The sequence below is a fragment of the Aulonocara sp. 'chitande type north' Nkhata Bay genome, linkage group LG17, assembly GCF_057382095.1.
Source record: "Aulonocara sp. 'chitande type north' Nkhata Bay isolate Kocher_YH1m ecotype deep benthic linkage group LG17, A_spYH_male_GT1.1, whole genome shotgun sequence".
Taxonomy (NCBI): Eukaryota; Metazoa; Chordata; class Actinopteri; order Cichliformes; family Cichlidae; genus Aulonocara; species Aulonocara sp. 'chitande type north' Nkhata Bay.
In genome coordinates this window covers 15,922,029-15,942,580 of record NC_141360.1, presented here as the reverse complement: position 1 = coordinate 15,942,580, position 20,552 = coordinate 15,922,029, and the positions used below count along the sequence as shown (strand labels likewise).

Genomic DNA, 20,552 nt, shown 5'->3' with positions numbered 1-20,552 from the left:
GCTGTGGTGAGACCTTAAGAGAGCTGTGCACAAATGAATGCTTATAATTCTCACTGAACTGAAGCAAAGTTGTATATTGGGTTAACACTCCTCTAAAACAGTGTGAGACATACAGAAACTAAGTGTGGTTCTACAAGCTTTTCAGTCGTATGCAAGGCATGGCTGGTAATCTGGTATACCAGGTATCTATTTACATTGGATCACCCAATCAAATCTCTTAATGCTACTGCCCCATTCTCTACCTTCGCGCACCTTCACACAGCCTCCTGTAAAGAAAGAATGCTTTCAAGAATGGAAGTGTTAATCATTTATTTTCATCAGTCAACAAAATGCAGTGAATGAACAAAAAGGAAATCGAAATCAAATCAATATTTGGTGTGACCACCCTTTGCCTTCAAAACAGCATCAACTCTTCTGTGGATGTAGGCTTCCTCACATCCATCAGGGCTCTGTGGGGGCCATTCCATCACTTGCAGTACTTCTTGTTCTTCTTCACGCTGAAGGTGGTTCTTAATGACTTTGGCTGTTTGTTTGGAGTTGTTGTCCTGCTGCAGAATACATTTTACAACAAATTGCATGTCTTTGGATTGTGGGAGGAAGCTGGAGTACTTAGTGAGAAACCCACGCAAACACTGAGAGAACATGCAAACTCCACACCATAAGTCCTCAAGCCAGGTGCTGGATTTGAACTCAGGACCATCTTGCTGGAACATCTGAATGTTTTCATTTTAACTTTTATTAATGTTGCTGTTGTTTTGTTGTTTCTCTGTTGAGTCTGGTTATTTGTTGTTTTTCATTGCTGTTTCTTTGTTGACCCATTTCAGTCCAGTTTCAATTTAATTTTATGTACATGGTGCCAAATTACAAGATCATTTGCCTCAAGATTTATGATGTGAAGTGTCTACTAAAATACAACAGAGAAAATCTTAACAATGAAAAAAATCCCAATGAGCAAACACTTGGAGACAGTGGGAGGAAAAACTCCATTTTAACAGAAACCTCCAGCAGAACCATGTCTCAACCTTTCTCTTCATATTCTTCAACCTGTCTCATTATCAGGCTGTGCACAAAACTCCATTACAGTGTCTCCTGGCTTAGAAACACCACACTTTGGTTTATTATAAATGGACTCCAACACACCAGGCATAATTTTGCCCATGACTTGCTCTGAAACAGAACTCTCCATCTCATTTACAGCGAGTTCAGGTAAACAACAACATACAGTCTTGAAAGCAGCTGAAAGGGAAGCACTAAGATTCACAAAGTGAAAAAAATGGAAGTTAGACTCTAATTTACCTAGTAGACCTCGTGATGACACCCCCCACTCTGTCCTGCTGCAGGGTGTAACAGTCACAATGGTGTGGTGTCTCTTTAATGTAACATAAGTCAAGGGGTTATGAGGTCATTAGTGTGCACCACTGCCCTCTCTGTGATTTATGGGAACAACATGCTTGCACGTGAGTACATGGAGAAAGATGGACTTTATATGTTTTACCCCTCCAGAACCCTTTGCAACGTTACAGGTTGTATGAACACTGTCTGTCATGTTTGATAAGCAGCTGCCGTTCAGCCGGGCTTTGTATGGTTGATGAAGAAAATGTGCATTAAAGGATACGCAGTGGAATTCCCAGTACCAGTGTGATCGTGTATTCTTCCTACTATCCAGCTAAGGTTTCTACCACCTCCTCTCAACCACTGAACACAACCCAAAGTTACAAGGGGAGGGGGGGCACAGGGAGCTGTGAGGGCGATGCGGAGGTGTGCCAAGAGAGGCAGGTGTGTGTGCTCAGCCTAATGATCTTTTTCCTCTCTCTGTGCTTTTAGTGACAGCGGAGTTGGAGGAGCAGTTGGTAGCAGCAGCTAAGGAGTGCCTGTTTCCTGAGTGCTCTGTACCAAAGCAACAGAATCAGCTGCTGAGTGTTAAATAAAGCCTGCTTGAGCATGGAAAGACTGTTTGTGTGGGGTCCATTCTTCACAGTGACATGTGAATCTGAATGTTATGTTGATACAGTGTGTAAATAGTTAAAAAGAAAAAGAAAAAGCCCACCAAACTATTCTATTTCAGTGCTAATTGCACTTTTATGAGAATGTTTTAGTCCTGCTTTATTGAAACTTTTATCAGCCGGTATTGCTTCCTTTACGTTAAAAACCTAACGGTATTGCAAAGGTGTGATGCAAAGTGGCAGGCACCACTTAAGGTGAACACTCTAGAATTTGAGGGTTTTAAGCAAGGCTCGGTCAATTCTTGATGAGTTATAATAATAATAATAATAATAATAATAATAATAATAACGGATTGCATTTATATAGCGCTTTTCAAGGCACCCAAAACGCTTTACAATTCCACTATTCATTCACTCTCTCATTCACACACCGGTGGAAGCAGCTACAGTTGTAGCCACAGCTGCCCTGGGGCAAACTGACAGAAGCGAGGCTGCCATATCGCGCCATCGGCCCCTCTGGCCATCACCAGTAGGCGGTAGGTGAAGTGTCTTGCCCAAGAACACAACGACCGAGACTGTCCGAGCCGGGACTCGAACTGGCAACCTTCCAGTTACATCTGCCAACTCTTGAGCCACGATCGCCCAATAGACGAAACCGTATATTAGTGATCATTGTAGAAAAATAGAATTGTAATTTTACAGTCAAAGTTGTTCAAAGTATGAAAGTATCAAAGACACTCAAGTCTCTCAATGTTACAGAGAATCAGAAAGGTAGAAAAAGCTGGAGGGAGTTGATTCAACTTGTTTCTGTGGAAGTGAAATCATAGAAGCTTATGAATATGGAACTATGTAATTAATGATTCTAGTTTTTGGTTGGACTTTAGAGGGAAGACATAAGTTATGTGATTTATTTTTTCAGAAAAAATATATTTTTTCTACCTTTTGCTCTCACCTTGTTCAGAAAATTTCCGATTAGATTTTTTTCTTTCAAGTTTCTGAGTTTTGTCTTTGCCGTCTCTTACATTACTCTTCAGATTCTGCCACATGCCAGAAATCCTTCCAGGTCTCCATGTTTTTAATATGAACAGTGACCCTACACAGCAAATCCAGCATGTCCAAATTAACACTGTCGGATTTGATTTCAACACTATTAAAGTGTCTATATGGGTCCACACCAGAGAGTGTTAATTTAACTCTTTTTGGAGAGTTGGTACGTTAACTCTGATTTAGTGTTAAACACCAAATCTGTCTGGAGTTGATAATTTAACACTTGGTGTTAAGAGTTTATATATTAACTCTCAAAGAGTATTTTAGTTTAACTACGTAAGAGTTATCTTCTAATTCATTCTAAAAAGCGGGAATTTTACTGTTCTGAACTTCTAGAAATTTCTTTTGGAAATAAACATTTACTAAAAAGATGCAATGGTTTTTGAAAAACATTTATTCTGAACTGTGCACCACAATTTCAAAACATTTTCTGAAAGATGTAACAGTATACATGTTCTCACTTTCATTAGAATTTTGTTTATCAAAAGGTCTGACATGGTAAATGCAAATAACAGCATTCTCATCACTTATTTCTTCAATACAATATGCATGTCCTTCATTCATCCCTTTGTGGAACTTCAACGCACTTCTGCTCTCCCCCATATTCCATCTTCACAAGCATATCCTGTGCGGAGATCGAATAAAAATTAGTTGACACTAATTAATGGCACAAATAATCCAGTAAACAATTGCAGCACAGTAAAAAGGAATCCTCTTTGAGCCATTACTTGTGTAAAGTATTTTCCCAAAAGACAAAGACACAGGTAACAGGTAATACTGAACTAAATGTAAAACCGCAACCTTTTTCATTTTTACCTAAACCGTGTGCACAAAACTCTGGAGGGATCTATGCTAACGTAGAACCCAGTCAGGACGTCTGCTACTGCTGTTTGCTCGTTTTTTTTGTTTTTTTTTTATGGGCGATCGTTTTCAGGCTTCAAGTAGCACCATTATACCAACATTTCACATTCTAGACATTGTTTTAGGTGTATTTGACCAAAAGTTTGACTGAAAATTCACATGCAAGCTTTTTTTCAAGGCTGTGGTATTTGCCCGCAAACAATACCTTTCAGCTAGCTAAAACAGAATATTATGCTATCAGCGAGCAACATGGCTAATGCCTTTCACACAGCTTTGTCTCAACTCCAAAGAGCCACAGAAGTAAAAGCTAATAACAATTGAAACAATCTTTGAAAAAATGACTTACCAAGCATGGCAAACAACTCAAATATGTAGAGCAAAATGTTCTGAAACGGCTTCACTTCAGCTTCGATTGGAGCCGTGCTGGGGGCGGAGTCTGTGAATTTACTCTGTTGGTGTCATAGCCCCTGTAGGAGTTCAGAGTTAAGAGGTCAAGAGTTAATGTTTCCATTGTAACACCTCCAGATTTGACAGAGAAACACTCATTTTTAACACTCGATTTTAACTACTATCATTTTACACCTCAGAGTTACATTAAAAGAATGTGACTCTGCTTAGAGTAAAATTAACTCTACTTTTGCAAGGAGACTATTAACACCAAAAAATGTAACACTTTTGAATTTGCTGTGTAATATAGCAACATATGAACCAATAGCAGAAATACAAAAATGCAATGTAAATCCACATCAGAAACACATTTGCACATATATGATGGAATAGTAGGCACTAAGAGGCTGTGTTTATGCAGATTTCACAGCACAAGGTAATTTTAGTTTTCATTTTGGCATGAAATTGCACTGTTCGCATTTATCACAAACATACAGGAGTTTCTTTGCCTCTTAATGGCTTAGATTAACAATGTCAAAGGAAATCTAAGTGCTATATTTTGTTCTGTGTGTTGCTAGACATCTTGTTGTCAGTCCAGCTATGTAGAAACTCCTTGAATATATAGTGCTATCATTAAAGATATGGAACGATTTACTGTCTGAAAATAAAAGAGCGCTAGATGACATCCCTGTGTACTCAGCAGTGTGTCAGCTCCACAGAGTTTGACAGATCAACTGGATTTGAGATCATAAAAATATTTAACTGCTACACTTGGATGTATTATTCAAAATGAAAGCATAAATATGCAAACATAAATTCTGTATATACATGCATTTATACATGCATCCGAGGGTTTACACTGATGCAGTGTTATCTTGTCATGCATCTGGCAGCAGAGCCAGGGCTGATTTGTGAGCTTCACAACTTTATCTGGCACATGCAAACAGTTTTTTCAACCTTTTGGTCTGCCATAATATACACACATATTCATAATGTATGTGACAACAACTAGTCACCAACCAACTCTAGAATACAATCACAAAAGAGTGCATGGTTAAGACCTTGCTTTGGTTGAAAAGGACATATGAGGAGGAAAGTGACTAATTCTGCATTCTCTGATAAGCAGAAGCTCAGGATCCTGCTTATTATACAGTCTTATAGGCTTCAGCTGAAGTCAATGACAGACATGTAAAGGAACTGTTCATGTGTGACTGCAGCTTCTGCTGTGGTATGATTTTTTCTTTTTTTGAATCCAAAGTTGTTGCAGTGCAAGAACTTATAACAATAATACTGCATGATTTAACCTTGTCCAGTACGATGCTGGCCTTGGCTGTACACAAAGCCAGCTCCATGAAGAAAAAGTCCTAAACCTAAACCATATTGAAGTACCCAATAATGCATGAATTTTTATATATATATATATATATATATATATATATATATATATATATATATATATATATACATATATAATAGCGTAGTGGTTAGACTACACGCCTTTGGAACAGAGGATCGCAAGTTCGATTCCTGCCTGGGGCGTCTGTATCCAGTAAGGGTCCTAAGGCTAGACCCCCTATGCTAAGCAAGCCTACCGCAGACATGAGCGAGACAGATAAATATGAAGGCATGCCGGCTCGGACGTCGCCCGGATCAACAAGGTCCGTGTCAGGTGTTGAGGAACCAGGGCACCCTGACGAAAAGTGGGCTACTGGAACAAGAAGGCATCGGTGGGCAAGAGACGAAAACAGGGCGTTGTTGGAATGCTACTATGCAAGTAACCCCGGCGGAAGGGGCTACATGAATAGGATGAGGGACCTATGGATTCTTCGATACCCAACATCCACAATGACGGCGAAACAACTAGTAGCTCAGTGTTCCAACATTCGAAAGAAGGGACTGCTCTCACAGCTAGAGATTGACGAGGTACAACACAAATGCTACGGCAAGGAGGAGTCAGGACGCCAGGTCAGGGGGGAGATATCATCACCCCCACCCGAGATTGGGTACATAGCCCCAAGTGTGATAGGAGAAGGATCGTTGAGTGCGAGAGGAACTGACCTGAAAAATAGGATCATGGCCAAGCTTGAAACCTGGATCCCGCGTAGCCGGTTACCAAGATTACGTGAAGTTCCCTCAGAAGGTCTGCTAGATGATGTTAATGCAGCACTACGGGCAATACCTACAACCACGATTACCGACACTAACAAGCTGATCTACAATACGGCAACAGTGATCAGTGAGATGCTTGGCTACAAGTTGAACAGCGACAAGGGGCAGTACCCTCCATGGAGAAGGAGGCTAGAGGGCAAGATCAAAGTAGCACGAAGGGAGGTTAGCCAACTAACGGAGTTGCAGAAAGGTGCGACAAATAAGGTGCCTAAGAAATACAGCAAGCTGTCCATACCTGAGGCCTTGGAAACTGCCAAGCAAAGACTCACAGCCTTGGCCAGCCGCTTGAGGAGGTACACCAGAGAGATAGAAGGCAGGAGAATAAACCAGCTGTTCTCCACAGAACCAGCAAAGGTGTACTCTCAGTGGCAAGGGAACAATAAGAGAACAGCACCACCAAGGCTGGAGACGGAGCAATACTGGAAGAGCATATGGGAGAAGGATGCAACCCATAACGGCAATGCTCAGTGGCTAGAGGATCTGAGGGCTGACCACAGCGACCTCCCTGAACAGGGTCCAGTAACCATCACAGTGGCAGATATCCAAGAAAGGGTCTCCAGTATGAAGAGTTGGACAGCACCAGGGCCCGACATGGTTCACGCCTACTGGCTGAAGAAGCTGACTGCACTCCACGAGCATCTGGCAGCACAAATGAACCAGCTGCTAGTTAACGAGAGACACCCGGAATGGCTAACTGAAGGCCGGACGGTCCTGATCCCCAAGGACCCCAAGAAGGGACCGGTCCCCTCCAACTACCGACCAATAACCTGCCTCAGTACTACATGGAAGCTCCTGTCAGGCATCATATCGGCTAAGATGAACAGGCACATGGGTCAATACATGAGCGGGACACAGAAAGGAATTGGCAAGAATACCAGAGGCGCAAAACACCAGCTACTGGTAGACAGAACAATCAGCCGAGACTGCAAGACCAGACTGACCAACCTGTGCACTGCCTGGATTGATTACAAGAAGGCCTATGACTCAATGCCCCACAGCTGGATACTGGAATGCCTAGAATTGTACAAGATCAATGGGACCCTAAGAGCCTTCATCAGGAACTCAATGGGGATGTGGCGTACAACACTAGAGGCCAACTCCAAGCCCATAGCACAAGTCACCATCAAGTGCGGGATCTACCAAGGAGATGCTCTGTCCCCACTGCTGTTCTGCATAGGCCTGAACCCCCTCAGTGAGATCATTAACAAGACTGGCTACGGATACCGACTACAGAACGGAGTAGTTGTCAGCCACCTCCTGTACATGGATGACATCAAGCTGTATGCCAAGAGTGAACGAGACATCGATTCACTGATCCACACTACCAGGCTATACAGCAATGACATTGGAATGTCGTTCGGACTGGAGAAGTGTAGTTGGATGGTAACAAAGAGAGGGAAGGTAGTCAGAACTGAGGGGATTGAACTACCAGAAGGCAACATTGCAGACATAGAGGACAGTTACAAGTACTTGGGGATCCCACAGGCGAATGGGAACCATGAAGAGGCCGCTAGAAAAGCTGCAACCACCAAGTACCTGCAGAGGGTCAGGCAAGTCCTGAGGAGTCAGCTGAATGGTAAGAACAAGATCCGGGCCATCAACACGTACGCCCTACCCGTGATCAGGTACCCTGCTGGGGTAATAGGCTGGCCAAAGGAGGAGATAGAAGCCACTGACATAAAGACAAGAAAGCTCCTTACCATGCATGGAGGGTTTCACCCCAAATCCAGCACCCTGAGGCTGTACGCTAAGCGGAAGGAAGGGGGCCGGGGACTGGTGAGTGTCAGCACCACAGTCCAGGATGAGACAACGAACATCCAAGAATACATTAGGAAGATGGCCCCAACTGACCGAGTGCTCAGTGAATACCTCAGGCAGCAGAAACCCAAGAAAGAGGAGGGAGACGAGGAACCATCATGGAAGGACAGGCCCCTGCACGGTATGTACCACCGGCAGATAGAGGAGGTGGCTGATATCCAGAAATCCTACCAGTGGCTGGACAAAGCTGGACTGAAAGACAGCACAGAGGCACTAATCATGGCAGCACAAGAACAAGCTCTGAGCACAAGATCCATAGAGGCTGGGGTCTATCACACCAGGCAAGACCCCAGGTGCAGGCTGTGTAAAGATGCCCCAGAGACAATCCAGCACATAACAGCAGGGTGCAAGATGCTAGCAGGCAAGGCATACATGGAACGCCATAACCAAGTGGCCGGCATAGTGTACAGGAACATCTGTGCCGAGTATAACCTGGAAGTCCCGAGGTCAAAATGGGAGATGCCCCCAAGGGTGGTGGAGAATGACCGAGCTAAGATCCTGTGGGACTTCCAGATACAGACGGACAAAATGGTGGTGGCTAACCAACCGGACATAGTGGTGGTAGACAAACAGAAGAAGATGGCCGTAGTGATCGATGTAGCGGTTCCGAATGACAGCAATATCAGGAAGAAGGAACACGAGAAGCTGGAGAAATACCAAGGGCTCAGAGAAGAGCTCGAGAGGATGTGGAGGGTGAAGGTAACGGTGGTCCCCGTGGTAATCGGAGCACTAGGTGCGGTGACTCCCAAGCTAGGCGAGTGGCTCCAGCAGATCCCAGGAACAACATCGGAGATCTCTGTCCAGAAGAGCGCAGTCCTGGGAACAGCTAAGATACTGCGCAGGACCCTCAAGCTCCCAGGCCTCTGGTAGAGGACCCGAGCTTGAAGGATAAACCGCCCGCAGGGGCGTGCTGGGTGTTTTTTTTTTTTTTATTTAATTATTTAATAATTACATTTAATTCTTTTCATTTGACTTAAAAAGCATTGACATATAAGACTAAAACATTGCCTCCTGATAGTATACCTTAAAATGTAGGAAAAACTGTGAAAATATGTACATATAACTATTTGGTACCATGCATGTAGCTTTATGGACCCTGAAAAATTACACATAGTTACCTTGTGGTGCAACAATTGTCCCTCGAGGTACATTTGTGTAGATTGTAAGGAATACTGTATAGTTATAACTGCAAGTGTACCTAAATAACATATTGGAGTAGATTTCTAGGGTATAGTATGTTGCACAAACACTATTTTAGGCTGAAACAAGAGATTTCATCATTTTCCTTTTCATCCAATTGTAATCACCACTTAATAAGAAAATCCATGTATGCACTGGGAGAACATGCACAGACACAGCTGCATAGAAAAAAAAACCTTCTTGTAATAAAACCATAAAAATAGCTACCTTCTGAAACATTTTTGAAGGAATTGTCTGATCCATAACATGACCTCATTCACACAAGTATGAGCTTGTTTAGGCTCATACTTGTGTCAAACAGGTGTGAGGACAACTATATATCAGTGCTGCCATGCTCCCATTCAAGAAGCCAGGTGGCTTTTTTCTTTAAAGAATTGTTAAGAAGGCATGAACGTTACTTATATCCATATAATTAAAGAGTGTATTGATCCAGTCTATACTTTTTAATGCTGTGATTTTTTTTACATTGGTGTCTGGGGATAATGACTTTCATTGGTCCTTAGTAAATTTAGCAGTTTTTACCACCTACCTGTTGACTCTGGGTTAGCACTTAGGTGGGTATGTGACAAGAAAGTGTTGCCAAAGAATTAAATAGCACAGTCACACCAAATGCAATAGAGTTGTAGTGGTGTTTCAGAACACTGCAGTGCTCTTTATCCTGCTACCACAAGCACTCAAATACATGCTGCAAGAAGATCCTGTTTCTTTAAATGTATGCTTTTTTCCTCTTCTTTTACCGTCAAGGTAGGTTCTCTTCTTGTGTTTTCCCACAGATTTATTTCTTAAACACCATAAAAATAATATTTCAAGAAAAAGTGGAATTCAACCTATTACTGTCTCCAAAGTGAACCACCCACAATATTCACATCAAGAGCAGAGAAATTCCAAAAGACCAAAGAAGAAGCCGAGAATGGTAGAAGTATGTCGATATATATTTTGAAAGCATTTATGCTATTTCTGTACATAAAGCACAGGGACAAGGTTGTTCTTTTGTGTGACAACCCTTGCAAACTGATAGCAGATAATGAACTTTGAGGTCTTACAGAAGTTCAACAAAAACATGCTGTGGATTGAGAGGAAAGAAAAAAATGTGAGTGCCTCTGCTCTGCTTTTCTTTTGTTCTCTCGCTGCATCCTATAGATGCTATACTATAACTCTCTGAGCTTTTAATCCTTTGTGTGCGGAAAAATATGACTAATAGTGCCCCCTAGAGACAATTTGGAGAAATATACCCCCATTCAAATTGCTCAAGGGAACCTGTCTATGCTTGAGCTGCTGCACTGCAGTTAAACCTGCTTTTAAGCATCAGATGAATATTTTCCATCAGAACAAAACCAAAAGAAGCAAAAGGACTCTGGAGAGGGCAAGTCATTCAAAGTATTTTTTCCCTTGCTTCGGGCTCTTAAAATATCCCAAATGTCTCTGCATGAAACATTAACACACAACAACAAAGCCATACCCACACACAAAGCTCCATCTGTCACCTATTGAAGGTCTTTCTCTCTTTGTGTCTCATAATTACATAAATGCACATAAACATAAATACACACTTTACTTCCTCCTAAAGCCCCAGAACCCTAAACTAAACTGTGCAGAAGATGAAAAGGGCCCCAACACTCAGCTGCTAATATGAAGTCATTAGATGTGTTTGGTTAAGAGTTTATTCAGTAGGATTTGGCAATTTTACAGTCAGTGAGCATGCAAATAGGCAGGTTGTATTTCTGAGAAGGGACAGAGAGGCAGGAGGGGGTGTCTCTGGTGGTATGCATTAACAGTGACTAACACACACACACACACGCACATACACTCATGCACAGCAGTATAACTGGTACATCCTCTTGATAGATCAACCATCCAGAACTCAATCAGCAAACACACTTGCACACACCCTGGGGCTCCTTACATCTCACACTCATATTCAAATTGTTTATGCTCACAATCTATCCATGTTAATGAGTGTGTGGTGAAACATACTGATTGTTTCACCAGCATGCAGATGAGAAGAGGTATGCTATATGTACCCATGTGTCTATCTGTGCCTTTGTGGGGACTAATTTGAGAATCTGAATGAGTGAATTTTGGAAAGTGAGAACAATGTTTGATGAATGGGGATATGTTTTTGAAGAAAAAGGAAAGTAGGGAATCAACATTTTTATAAAATGAGCACTTGAACTCAAAGTTAGAAAGGAGTTTACTTTAATCTGATAGAAATCTTTGAGAGGGGAAAACAGGATGAGTTTGAAAATTAACCTCGTGTAATCCACCAGGTCATTGCCAACCTATTTAGGGTTACAGGTAGTGGTAAGGTTCAGTTAACTTCAAACCCTTTTAAAATAATTTTTGCCTATTTTGGGGACTTGGATAGAAAAGCTTAGAAAAGAAATTGCAATGCCCAAATACTGCCTCAGTTCATCGCCACAGCAAAAAAAAAATTTAACTAAATCAATCAAGAAAAAACTGAACTTCAGACTGAGAGTTATAGAATTTAAGTAAATTGTATTTTGGTGAATGAAGATCTGGTTATAATCACAGATCTGATTTATCAGCCCAGCTATGAATGCACTCTTGGATGCTGTTCATTATTCTGCCCTTTGCTGGTGATGTTTAAAATCATCTTGTATGAAAACGTTGGGTGGTTGTTCCGGTTTTGAAACACATAAAAGGCCTTTAGCAAGACATGTGGAACACATGGGAGACAGGATAAGATGAAAACTCACTCACTCAAATACAACCAACAGAGAAACAAAAAAAAAAAACAAAAAACCCTCAAACACAATCTAAAAACACAACAACACATAATAATAAAAAATAAATCATAAATATAAATCCAAAGGGAAGTGACTGTAAATAAGGTCTTCATTTTTCTGTTATTGAATCCACATTTTCACCTTTTCCTTCTGCACAGCAGGTCCACTTTAAATTAAGTGTTTTTGCCTTTGTGGCAGTGACGTCATATGATGTGGGTATTTTATCTATATGATCAGTTTAGATTTGTTTGCATGGCAATATCAGCTGAAACAAAGAACAATATGAAGGCTTACATTTATTATCCATGTCACATGTTTCTTTCTCAGGAGACAAGCCACGTCCACCTGCCAAACAGATGCTACCTTTCTCTATTTCTACTCTCCTTTCATCTCTGTCTGCCTGATTTACTCCCTCTGCAGTTTAGTGGCATTTTCTATCTCCACTGAGGTTTCTGCATCAATCCCCCATTTAATCTGGCACCCACTGAATAAACAAGAGATACACAACACAAGTGGGCAGTAAAAATTGTTGTCTTTGCAGGATAATGACAGAAAACTGGACTGGGGTCCACATGCCTGTGAAGGAAACAATACTATACCTGATGCAATTTTATGACCAAACAACAATGGTAATTTCTGAGTCAAAATTGGGCTGAAGTTGTGCATCTGTGAGCGCAGAAGCCTGGAGGCAAAGCTGAGCGAGGTGGGAGTCCTGCTGCAGATCAGACAACTGGGAGAAGACACCAGTGAAGTCGTTTAATATCTGCCTGTGTGTGCACAGGGGAGGCAGATATGATCTTATATTACATTTAAAATATGATATAATACAATACAAGAAATTACACAGGTTTATCTGGTTACGCGGGTGCAATTTCTTCCAACACCAATCATCCAACTTATGAACTGTGAGGGTTGCCAGTGGATATTTTTACTATTGACTATTCTCTTGATTTTTATTCATCTTTCTATGTCACTGTTTGGATGAAAATATCAGTACTGTATTGGGACCCACTACTTTGGTGGCTTAAACTATATAACTATAGAATATTATGAAAAGAAACTGCAGCAATGTTCCCTCTAAACTGTGGTGCAGTTTAGAGGGAACTCTAAAGTGCAGCGCAAATGCGCACTGCTGGCACGGTTTCTGCGCACAGAAAAAAAATCTAACCTGAATTGAAATTAAAATTAAAACTTTAACAATTCTGTTTTGCAGTGCTAGTCAGTAAGTGACTGGCTGCTCCCGTATGGGATTATTATGATGCCACCTTATCCCATAGTCCAGCCAATGATGCGATTCACATTCGTATGTACTCAGCTAATCAACGTCGTTGACAGGCTATGACAGCGTCCCTATGTGCCGACATAGCTAACAAAGCGGCGTGGCTGATGTGGGGCGAAGCCACGTTAATGACAAAGTGTACAACCATTGGAGATGTGACCAGGACAGACGGAACAATTGACGGAAAAAGTGTGGACTTTATACCAGTTTTTAAATTGTGTTGATAGGCCATGTAAAAACACTGTTATGATAAAAATATTTGCATTGTTTGTTTTTTTCCTGAATACTATTGTTGTTTATATTTACTGCGGGAAGAAACGGGAAAAACTGTGTTTTATAAGGAAAATGCTCAAAAGCACTCTCCGCCTGTGAGCAAAAATGACGCCAAAAAACCCCCCACCCTTATTGGTCGAAAATGTACCATGTCGACCAATCAAAACATGGCGTTTAGTTGTTTAGGAAGGGAGGAGTTTTAGGAGTGCAGCGGTGTTTTGAGATGTAAGAGATTTGCCACGTTTAGCGCAAATCTTGTGTAGTTAGTGTGTAGTGTAGTCAATAGTTTTGTTGTGTGTGTCAGAACAATGAGGCAACTGCTGAATATTACAGGTGTTACAGGAGTGATACATCTCCTGTTGTCAGGCCTGCAGGTATCAGGCTGTTGTTCTCCTTTATCTCATAGTGGACAGAAATTATTTTTTGGAGTGGCACAAATAATGTGTGTGGCATCAAATTTGATGCAGAGCAGCTGAATGTTCTGTAAATAGTTTGAAATGTTTATTTAAAAAACCGCCTTGGCTGCATTTTTAGGTAAATAGCTGAAAAAAACTTTGTTGTTTGCAAAACTCACTTACTTTTTTGAAGAAGTAACTATGTAATTAATTGCCCAACATTGGTCATTATATACTGTATTTTTCAGACAAAGAGTTACAGACTCTCTCCCAGACCACAGACCACAGACTCACAATACAAGTCAGAGCTTTATTTAAAAAGAAAAAAAAGAAAAAGTTGTTTTCAAAATTGGAGTTCAAGTTATTTTTACTTAAAATAGTGTTAACATACTACACAGATCATGAACAAGATTTATTTAAATTTTCATTGTAAGTGTGCTAAAGCAGTTAATTAAAAGTAGTCTAACATAAATATAAATGCTGTAATTTGCTTATTTTAATAAACCATGTAACTTGGATGGATTCAATGCTGGCGTGACCACAGTGCACATGTCTGATGTTGCTCACAGTGGTCCAAGGGACCGCTCAGGGAGTTTGTGTGTTTGCTCAGACACATGAAAAATTAGAGGGAACATTGAACTGCACCGTATATAATATTGTCTTCAGAAAAAAATAACTTAATAGGTGTTCTCTGATTTAGTTAAATGTTTCTGCATCTCATTATTTATAAACCTTTGTGGTTTAGAGAAGATGTATCCTATTCTTTAATATTTAACCAATCTGGTTATCATTAAAATTATTGTTTATTAACTTAATTTCTTGGGAATGCAGGTCATTGCTGATGAGCAACTGCCGTGAAGTTTTGTAAAGATGCTGTTGCCTCCCAGTGGAAGTTGTTAGAGGAACTCAATTCAAATGGCCCCATCCACCTGGGACTCAGCCTCACTGTGACCTGAATCAGATACGTGGAAGATAATGGCAAAATAATTAAGACAAATTAACTCACCAGACTGGTTTGAAGCCAATCAGGGGCCTTTCTGTGTGAAGTTTACATATTTTCCCCAGGGTTGAGGAGAGTTTCTGGGCACTCCGGTTTCCTCACACAGCCTAAAGACATGTATGGGCATGGGGTTAGGTAATTGGTGATTCTAAATTGACCACAGGTGTGAGGCTGTTTATATGTGTGTTTTAGCCCAGCAACAGATTGGCAACCTGTCCAGGGTGTACCCTGCTGTGTTGAGCTATCACAGCTGGGATATGCTGCAGCTCTACCACAATCAACATGATGAATGGACAGAGTTTTTCACTCTAGGGCAAGGTTCTTCAACAGTTCTCAAGAGCTCCGTCCTGCAGCTTTTAGATGCATCCCTATTCCTACACAGCTGAATCAAATGGTTGAATTACCTCTTCAGCATGCCCTCATGTTTGGCCTGGTAACAAGCCATTCGAGTAGGAGGCGGTAATGCTCCTTTACGTTGGTTGCCAACCACGGTTAAACACAAAGAAGAAGAAGAGAAGAAGAACAAACCATTCATTTGATTCAGGTGTGTTGGAACAGGGACGCATCTAAAAGCTGCAGGACAGTAGCTCTCGAAGACTGGAGTTGGAGACCCCTGTTCTGGGGAATGGCAGCGCACAAGAAGGGGGAGACACTATTATTGTCACGATAATCAAATGTGCTCGATAGCTCTGCTTGTGATTTCTTTCACCACAAACTAAGCATGGAGCAAGTCTTCTTTTTTAACACATGATAGTATGATAGTAAATTAATATAAAATTTCAGATTTTTCAGATTTGATGGCTGCATATCTATGATGCAACTCTCCCATTCTTTGACAATAGGTTCCCTATTGGATTGATAATCTGGTGACTGTGGAGGTCCTGTAAGTACAGTGAAGTTGTATTCAAGAAAGCCGTTTGACATGATTTGAATATTGTAACTTGGCATGCTATCATGTTGAAAGCAGCCCTGAGAACATGGTTGCACTGTCCTTATAAAAGGATAAACATGGTTATTCATTTTATGTAAAAAATAAATTCTGACCCTAGCATTTGATTGTCTCAGCAGAAATTGAAACTCATCAGACCAGAAAAGGATTTTTACAGTCTTCTATTGTCTAATTTTGATGAGCCTCAGTTTCTGTTTATAGCTGATAGTAGGTGCACTGAGTGTGGTCTTCTGCTGTTGTTGGCCATCAGCTTTAAGGTTCAATATGATGTGTTATCAGTGATGCTCTTCTACATGCCTCAGATGTAACAATTGATTTGGACACTCCACTGTGACATGGCATTTTTTCTTTACCCCAAAATTGACAGGGCTCTGGGCTAGGACCAATTCTATTTACAATATACATGCTTTCCCTAGACAGTATCATTGGAAGGCATAGCATATATTTTTATTACAATGCAGATGATGTTTTACCTGTCCATGAAGCCAGATAACTCATACCAATTTGATTAAATTGCATAAATGTCTAAAAGACATTACAACCTGGCAGACCTCTAATTTCCTTCTTCTAACTTCAGATAAAACTGTGGTTACTGTACCTGGTATCTAATCAGATGGTATAACAGCTGTGTACCTCTGAGCTATTGAAATTGTACTTTAGAATCGGTTTTAGTAATAAGGAAGAAAATAATTTCTTCCTTGTTACTAAAAAAAAAAAAAAGAGCTGAGAGGATTTGTACAAAAGGAAATGGTTGGTACAATGGACGGATGCAAGGTTTTTCGAACAGCATGCATCATTCATAATGCACGGCACATTTTCAGATGTTAATTTTAGTAATATGCATCTTTTGTTAAAAACATGTTTTCATATTATTCTAAGTGTTTTTCTTCTTGTCTGAAGTGTAATGTTGATAATTCATGAAGCGAGGCGTCACACATTTAAGCGGCATTATTCATTATTGAGAATGTGATTAATGGTTTTAAATGCCTATGTTATTAGTTTTTAACATTTTCCATTAAACGGTTCTCAAATTTAACTTAATATCTGAGTGTTTCTTAGCCTTAGATCAGTCAGTTAGTCTAATTTTTCTAAGGTCAGTACTTCCACACTTTAAATGCTGCACGCTCATACTCTCTCCCGCGCTCGATATATAATCCATTGTTGATCTGCACATAGCTGTTGCCAGGAACATTGCACTCGCTTACGTCACTGTCATGAGACACTCTCGCAAAAAAATCACGGTTTTACTAACGCAGCGTGCTTATGAGAAAGTAACAGTAATCTAATTACCGTTTTAGCAACAGTAATCCCTTACTTTACTCGTTACTTGAAAAAAGTAATCGGATTACAGTAACGCATTACTTGTAACATGTCTGTGAAGGTTCTCAGTCATCCAGGTCATCGTAGTCAAAGGAGCTTGCAAAGAAAAGCGTCTGGACTTCTTTAAGTTACTTGAAGACGTTTCACCTCTCATCTGAGAAGCTTCTTAAGTTCTAAGGTCAAATGGTGGAGAGTCACAGATATAAACCTAGTGGGAGTAACCCCCCACAGAGGGACAAAAGGACCCCCTGATGATCCTCTAATCGCCTGAGCCAAGGTGTGAAACTGGGTGTGGGTCCCAATCAGCCAGAGTTTCGGGTGAGTTCATTGTGAAACCTGGCCCCACCTTATCATGCGAATTCCTGAGGTCAGATGGCCCAGGATGTGAGTGGGCGTTAAGGCGTCTGGGAAGGGATCTCAAAACTGGATTATAGATGGCAGAGAGTTGGTGTCGTAAACCCCCGCCTCTGTTCAAAGATGGTCGCTCACAGTGGACATAGATGGCTTCTTTCACTCCTCTTTCAAACCATCTGTCCTCTCTGTCCAAAATGTGAACATTGGCATCCTTGAAAGAGTGTCCTTTATCCTTAAGATGCAGATGGACTGCTGAGTCTTATCCTGTGGAGGTGGCTCTTCTGTGTTGTGCCATGCGCTTGTGAAGTGGCTGTTTGGTCTCTCCAATGTAGAGGTCTGAGCATTCCTCGCTGCACTGTACAGCATACACCACATTGTTAAGTTTGTGTTTTGGCGTTTTGTCTTTCGGGTGAACCAGTTTTTGTCTGAGTGTGTTGCTGGGTCTGAAATGCACCGGGATGTCATGCTTGGAGAAAACTCTCCTGAGTTTCTCTGATACACCGGCTACATAGGGGATGACAATGTTGTTGCGTCTGTCCTTCTTATCCTCCCTCGCTGGTGTCTGGTCTTCTTTTCTGTGCCTCTTTGCTGACTTTAAGAACGCCCATTTAGGATAGCCACACGTTTTGAGTGCTTCCTTTACATGTGTGTGTTCCTTCTTTTTTCCTTCAGGCTTAGAGGGAACATGTTCTGCCCGGTGGTGTAGGGTCCTAATCACTCCAAGTTTGTGTTCTAGAGGGTGATGGGAGTCAAAGAGGAGGTACTGGTCCGTGTGTGTGGGCTTCCGGTAAACTTCGATGTTGAGTTTGCCGTTCTCTTCAATGTGCACAGCGCAGTCCAGGAAAGGCAAACAGTTGTCCTTTGTGTCTTCCCTGGTGAACTTGATGTTTTTATCCACAGCGTTAATGTGCGCAGTGAAGGATTCCACTTCTTGTGTCTTGATTTTGACCCAGGTGTCATCCACATATCTGTACCAGTGGCTGGGTACTCTTCCTTTGAAAGAGCCAAGAGCCTTCCTTTCCACTTCCTCCATGTAAAGGTTGGCTACAATAGGTGACACGGGGGAGCCCATGGCACAGCCTTGTTTTTGTCTGTAAAAGCCTTCGTTGTACTTGAAATATGTAGTGGTAAGGCAGAGGTCTAACAGTGTGCAGATCTGATCGGGTGTGAAGTTGGTCCTGTCCTCCAAGGAGCTGTCTTCTTGTAGTCGTTTTCTGACAGTCTCCACGGCCTCCGTGGTGGGTATGCAAGTGAAGAGAGAGACTACATCAAAGGACACCATGGTTTCATCTGGATCCAGGGTAAGTTTCTGGACCTTGTCGGTGAAGTCGGTGGAGTTCTTGATGTGGTGTGGGGTGTTCCCCACGAGAGGAGCAAGGATGGTAGCAAGGTGTTTAGCAATGTTATAAGTGGCTGAGTTTATGCTACTGACTATGGGTCTGAGTGGGACAGCTTCCTTGTGGATTTTAGGAAGTCCATAGATGCAGGGTATGGCATCCCCTGGGTAAAGGCGGTGATATGTAAGGCGGTCAATAATTTTGTCCTTTTCAAAGTCTTGAAGACAAGCTATAACTTTCTTTTTGTAGCTGCTTGTGGGGTCTCGCTTTAGGGCTTCGTAGGTATTGTTGTCACTGAGGAGAGTAGTGATCTTTGTGTGGTAATCTGTAGTGTTTAGGACCACGGTGCATCTTCCCTTATCAGCTGGTAAAACAGTGATGTTGTGGTCTTTGCTCAGGGAAGCGACGGCCTTCTTTTCCTGTATTGTGAGGTTGGATGGAGGGACTTTGGCACTGGAGAGCGTGGCTGAGACTTTCATCCTGATTTGCTCTGCTTCTGTCTGTGATAATTTATTAATCCGTATGGCAGATTCTGTGGCTGTGATGAGGTCCACTATGGGCAACTGTTGTGGAGAAATGGCAAAATTGAGTCCTTTGGCTAATACTCTCTTTTCAGGTTCAGTGAGAATCCTGTCTGGAAAGTTCTTAACCCATTTCTCCTGACTGACTTCAGGTGTGTTTTCTTCTCTGGGTTGTGTAGGTTCAGGATGAGGAGTGTGTGTTTTTGAAAGCAAGGTGTGAAATTTCCTGCGTTGTCTTTCTTTTCCTTTAGAGTGTTGGGCCCGCTGGGCCTTGTCCACAAACTTGTACACCTCTTCTAAGATTGGACAGGGTAGAAGGATTTCCAGTTCCTGCAGGGTCTGGCTGATCTTGATCTGGAGGGCATCTATGGTGAAATGGACCTGTCTTATCCTTTCACTTAAAAGGTGATTTTGTGCTCTCTGTAGAATCAAGTCTGCTCTGTATCCCCTGACAGTGGATCCAAGGCGCAGGCTCTTAGGAACAACTCTGCTTTGTCTACATCTTAGGTTGAAACGGAGATGGTTCCTATAATCCGCTAGTTTCCTTGATTCCCTTTCATACTCCCGCACCAGTTGAAGGGTGTTCCTCCCAAAATGTACGGCAATATGTCTTGTAACACATTACTGCCTATCTCTGGTTATGACACCATGATAATGGATTGCCAAATTTTAAGAGTAATCATCTTTTGTCTTTGTTGCATTTTAGGCTTGGGAATATTTTAAACAGATTTCATGGACTCCGATGAATGAGAGAACTTACCCATAACCTAGCAGTTATGGAAGCTTCTGTAATAGGAGCTACAGTAATGTAGGCAGGCAGAGCTTCTACTATTCTACTGTCCATAGGAGCCATTAAAGTTTATTGAACAAACATAGCGACTCCTGCCAACTTGATTCCATTTCAAGCTGCCTAATAAAATCAGGGTGACCCTGGGTAGTCCCTTGTTAGTGC

General features: G+C 41.6%; 1 long non-coding RNA gene across 1 annotated transcript; it reads right to left on the bottom strand.

Moving 5' to 3' along the window:
• Window positions 1-3,444: 3,444 nt before the first annotated feature.
• On the bottom strand, window positions 3,445-4,525 carry LOC147309823 (uncharacterized). Its single transcript, XR_015125779.1, has 2 exons — window positions 4,198-4,525; window positions 3,445-3,615 (listed from the first exon to the last, which is right to left on the bottom strand). It is a non-coding gene; the product is annotated as an uncharacterized LOC147309823 (long non-coding RNA).
• Window positions 4,526-20,552: the final 16,027 nt, after the last annotated feature.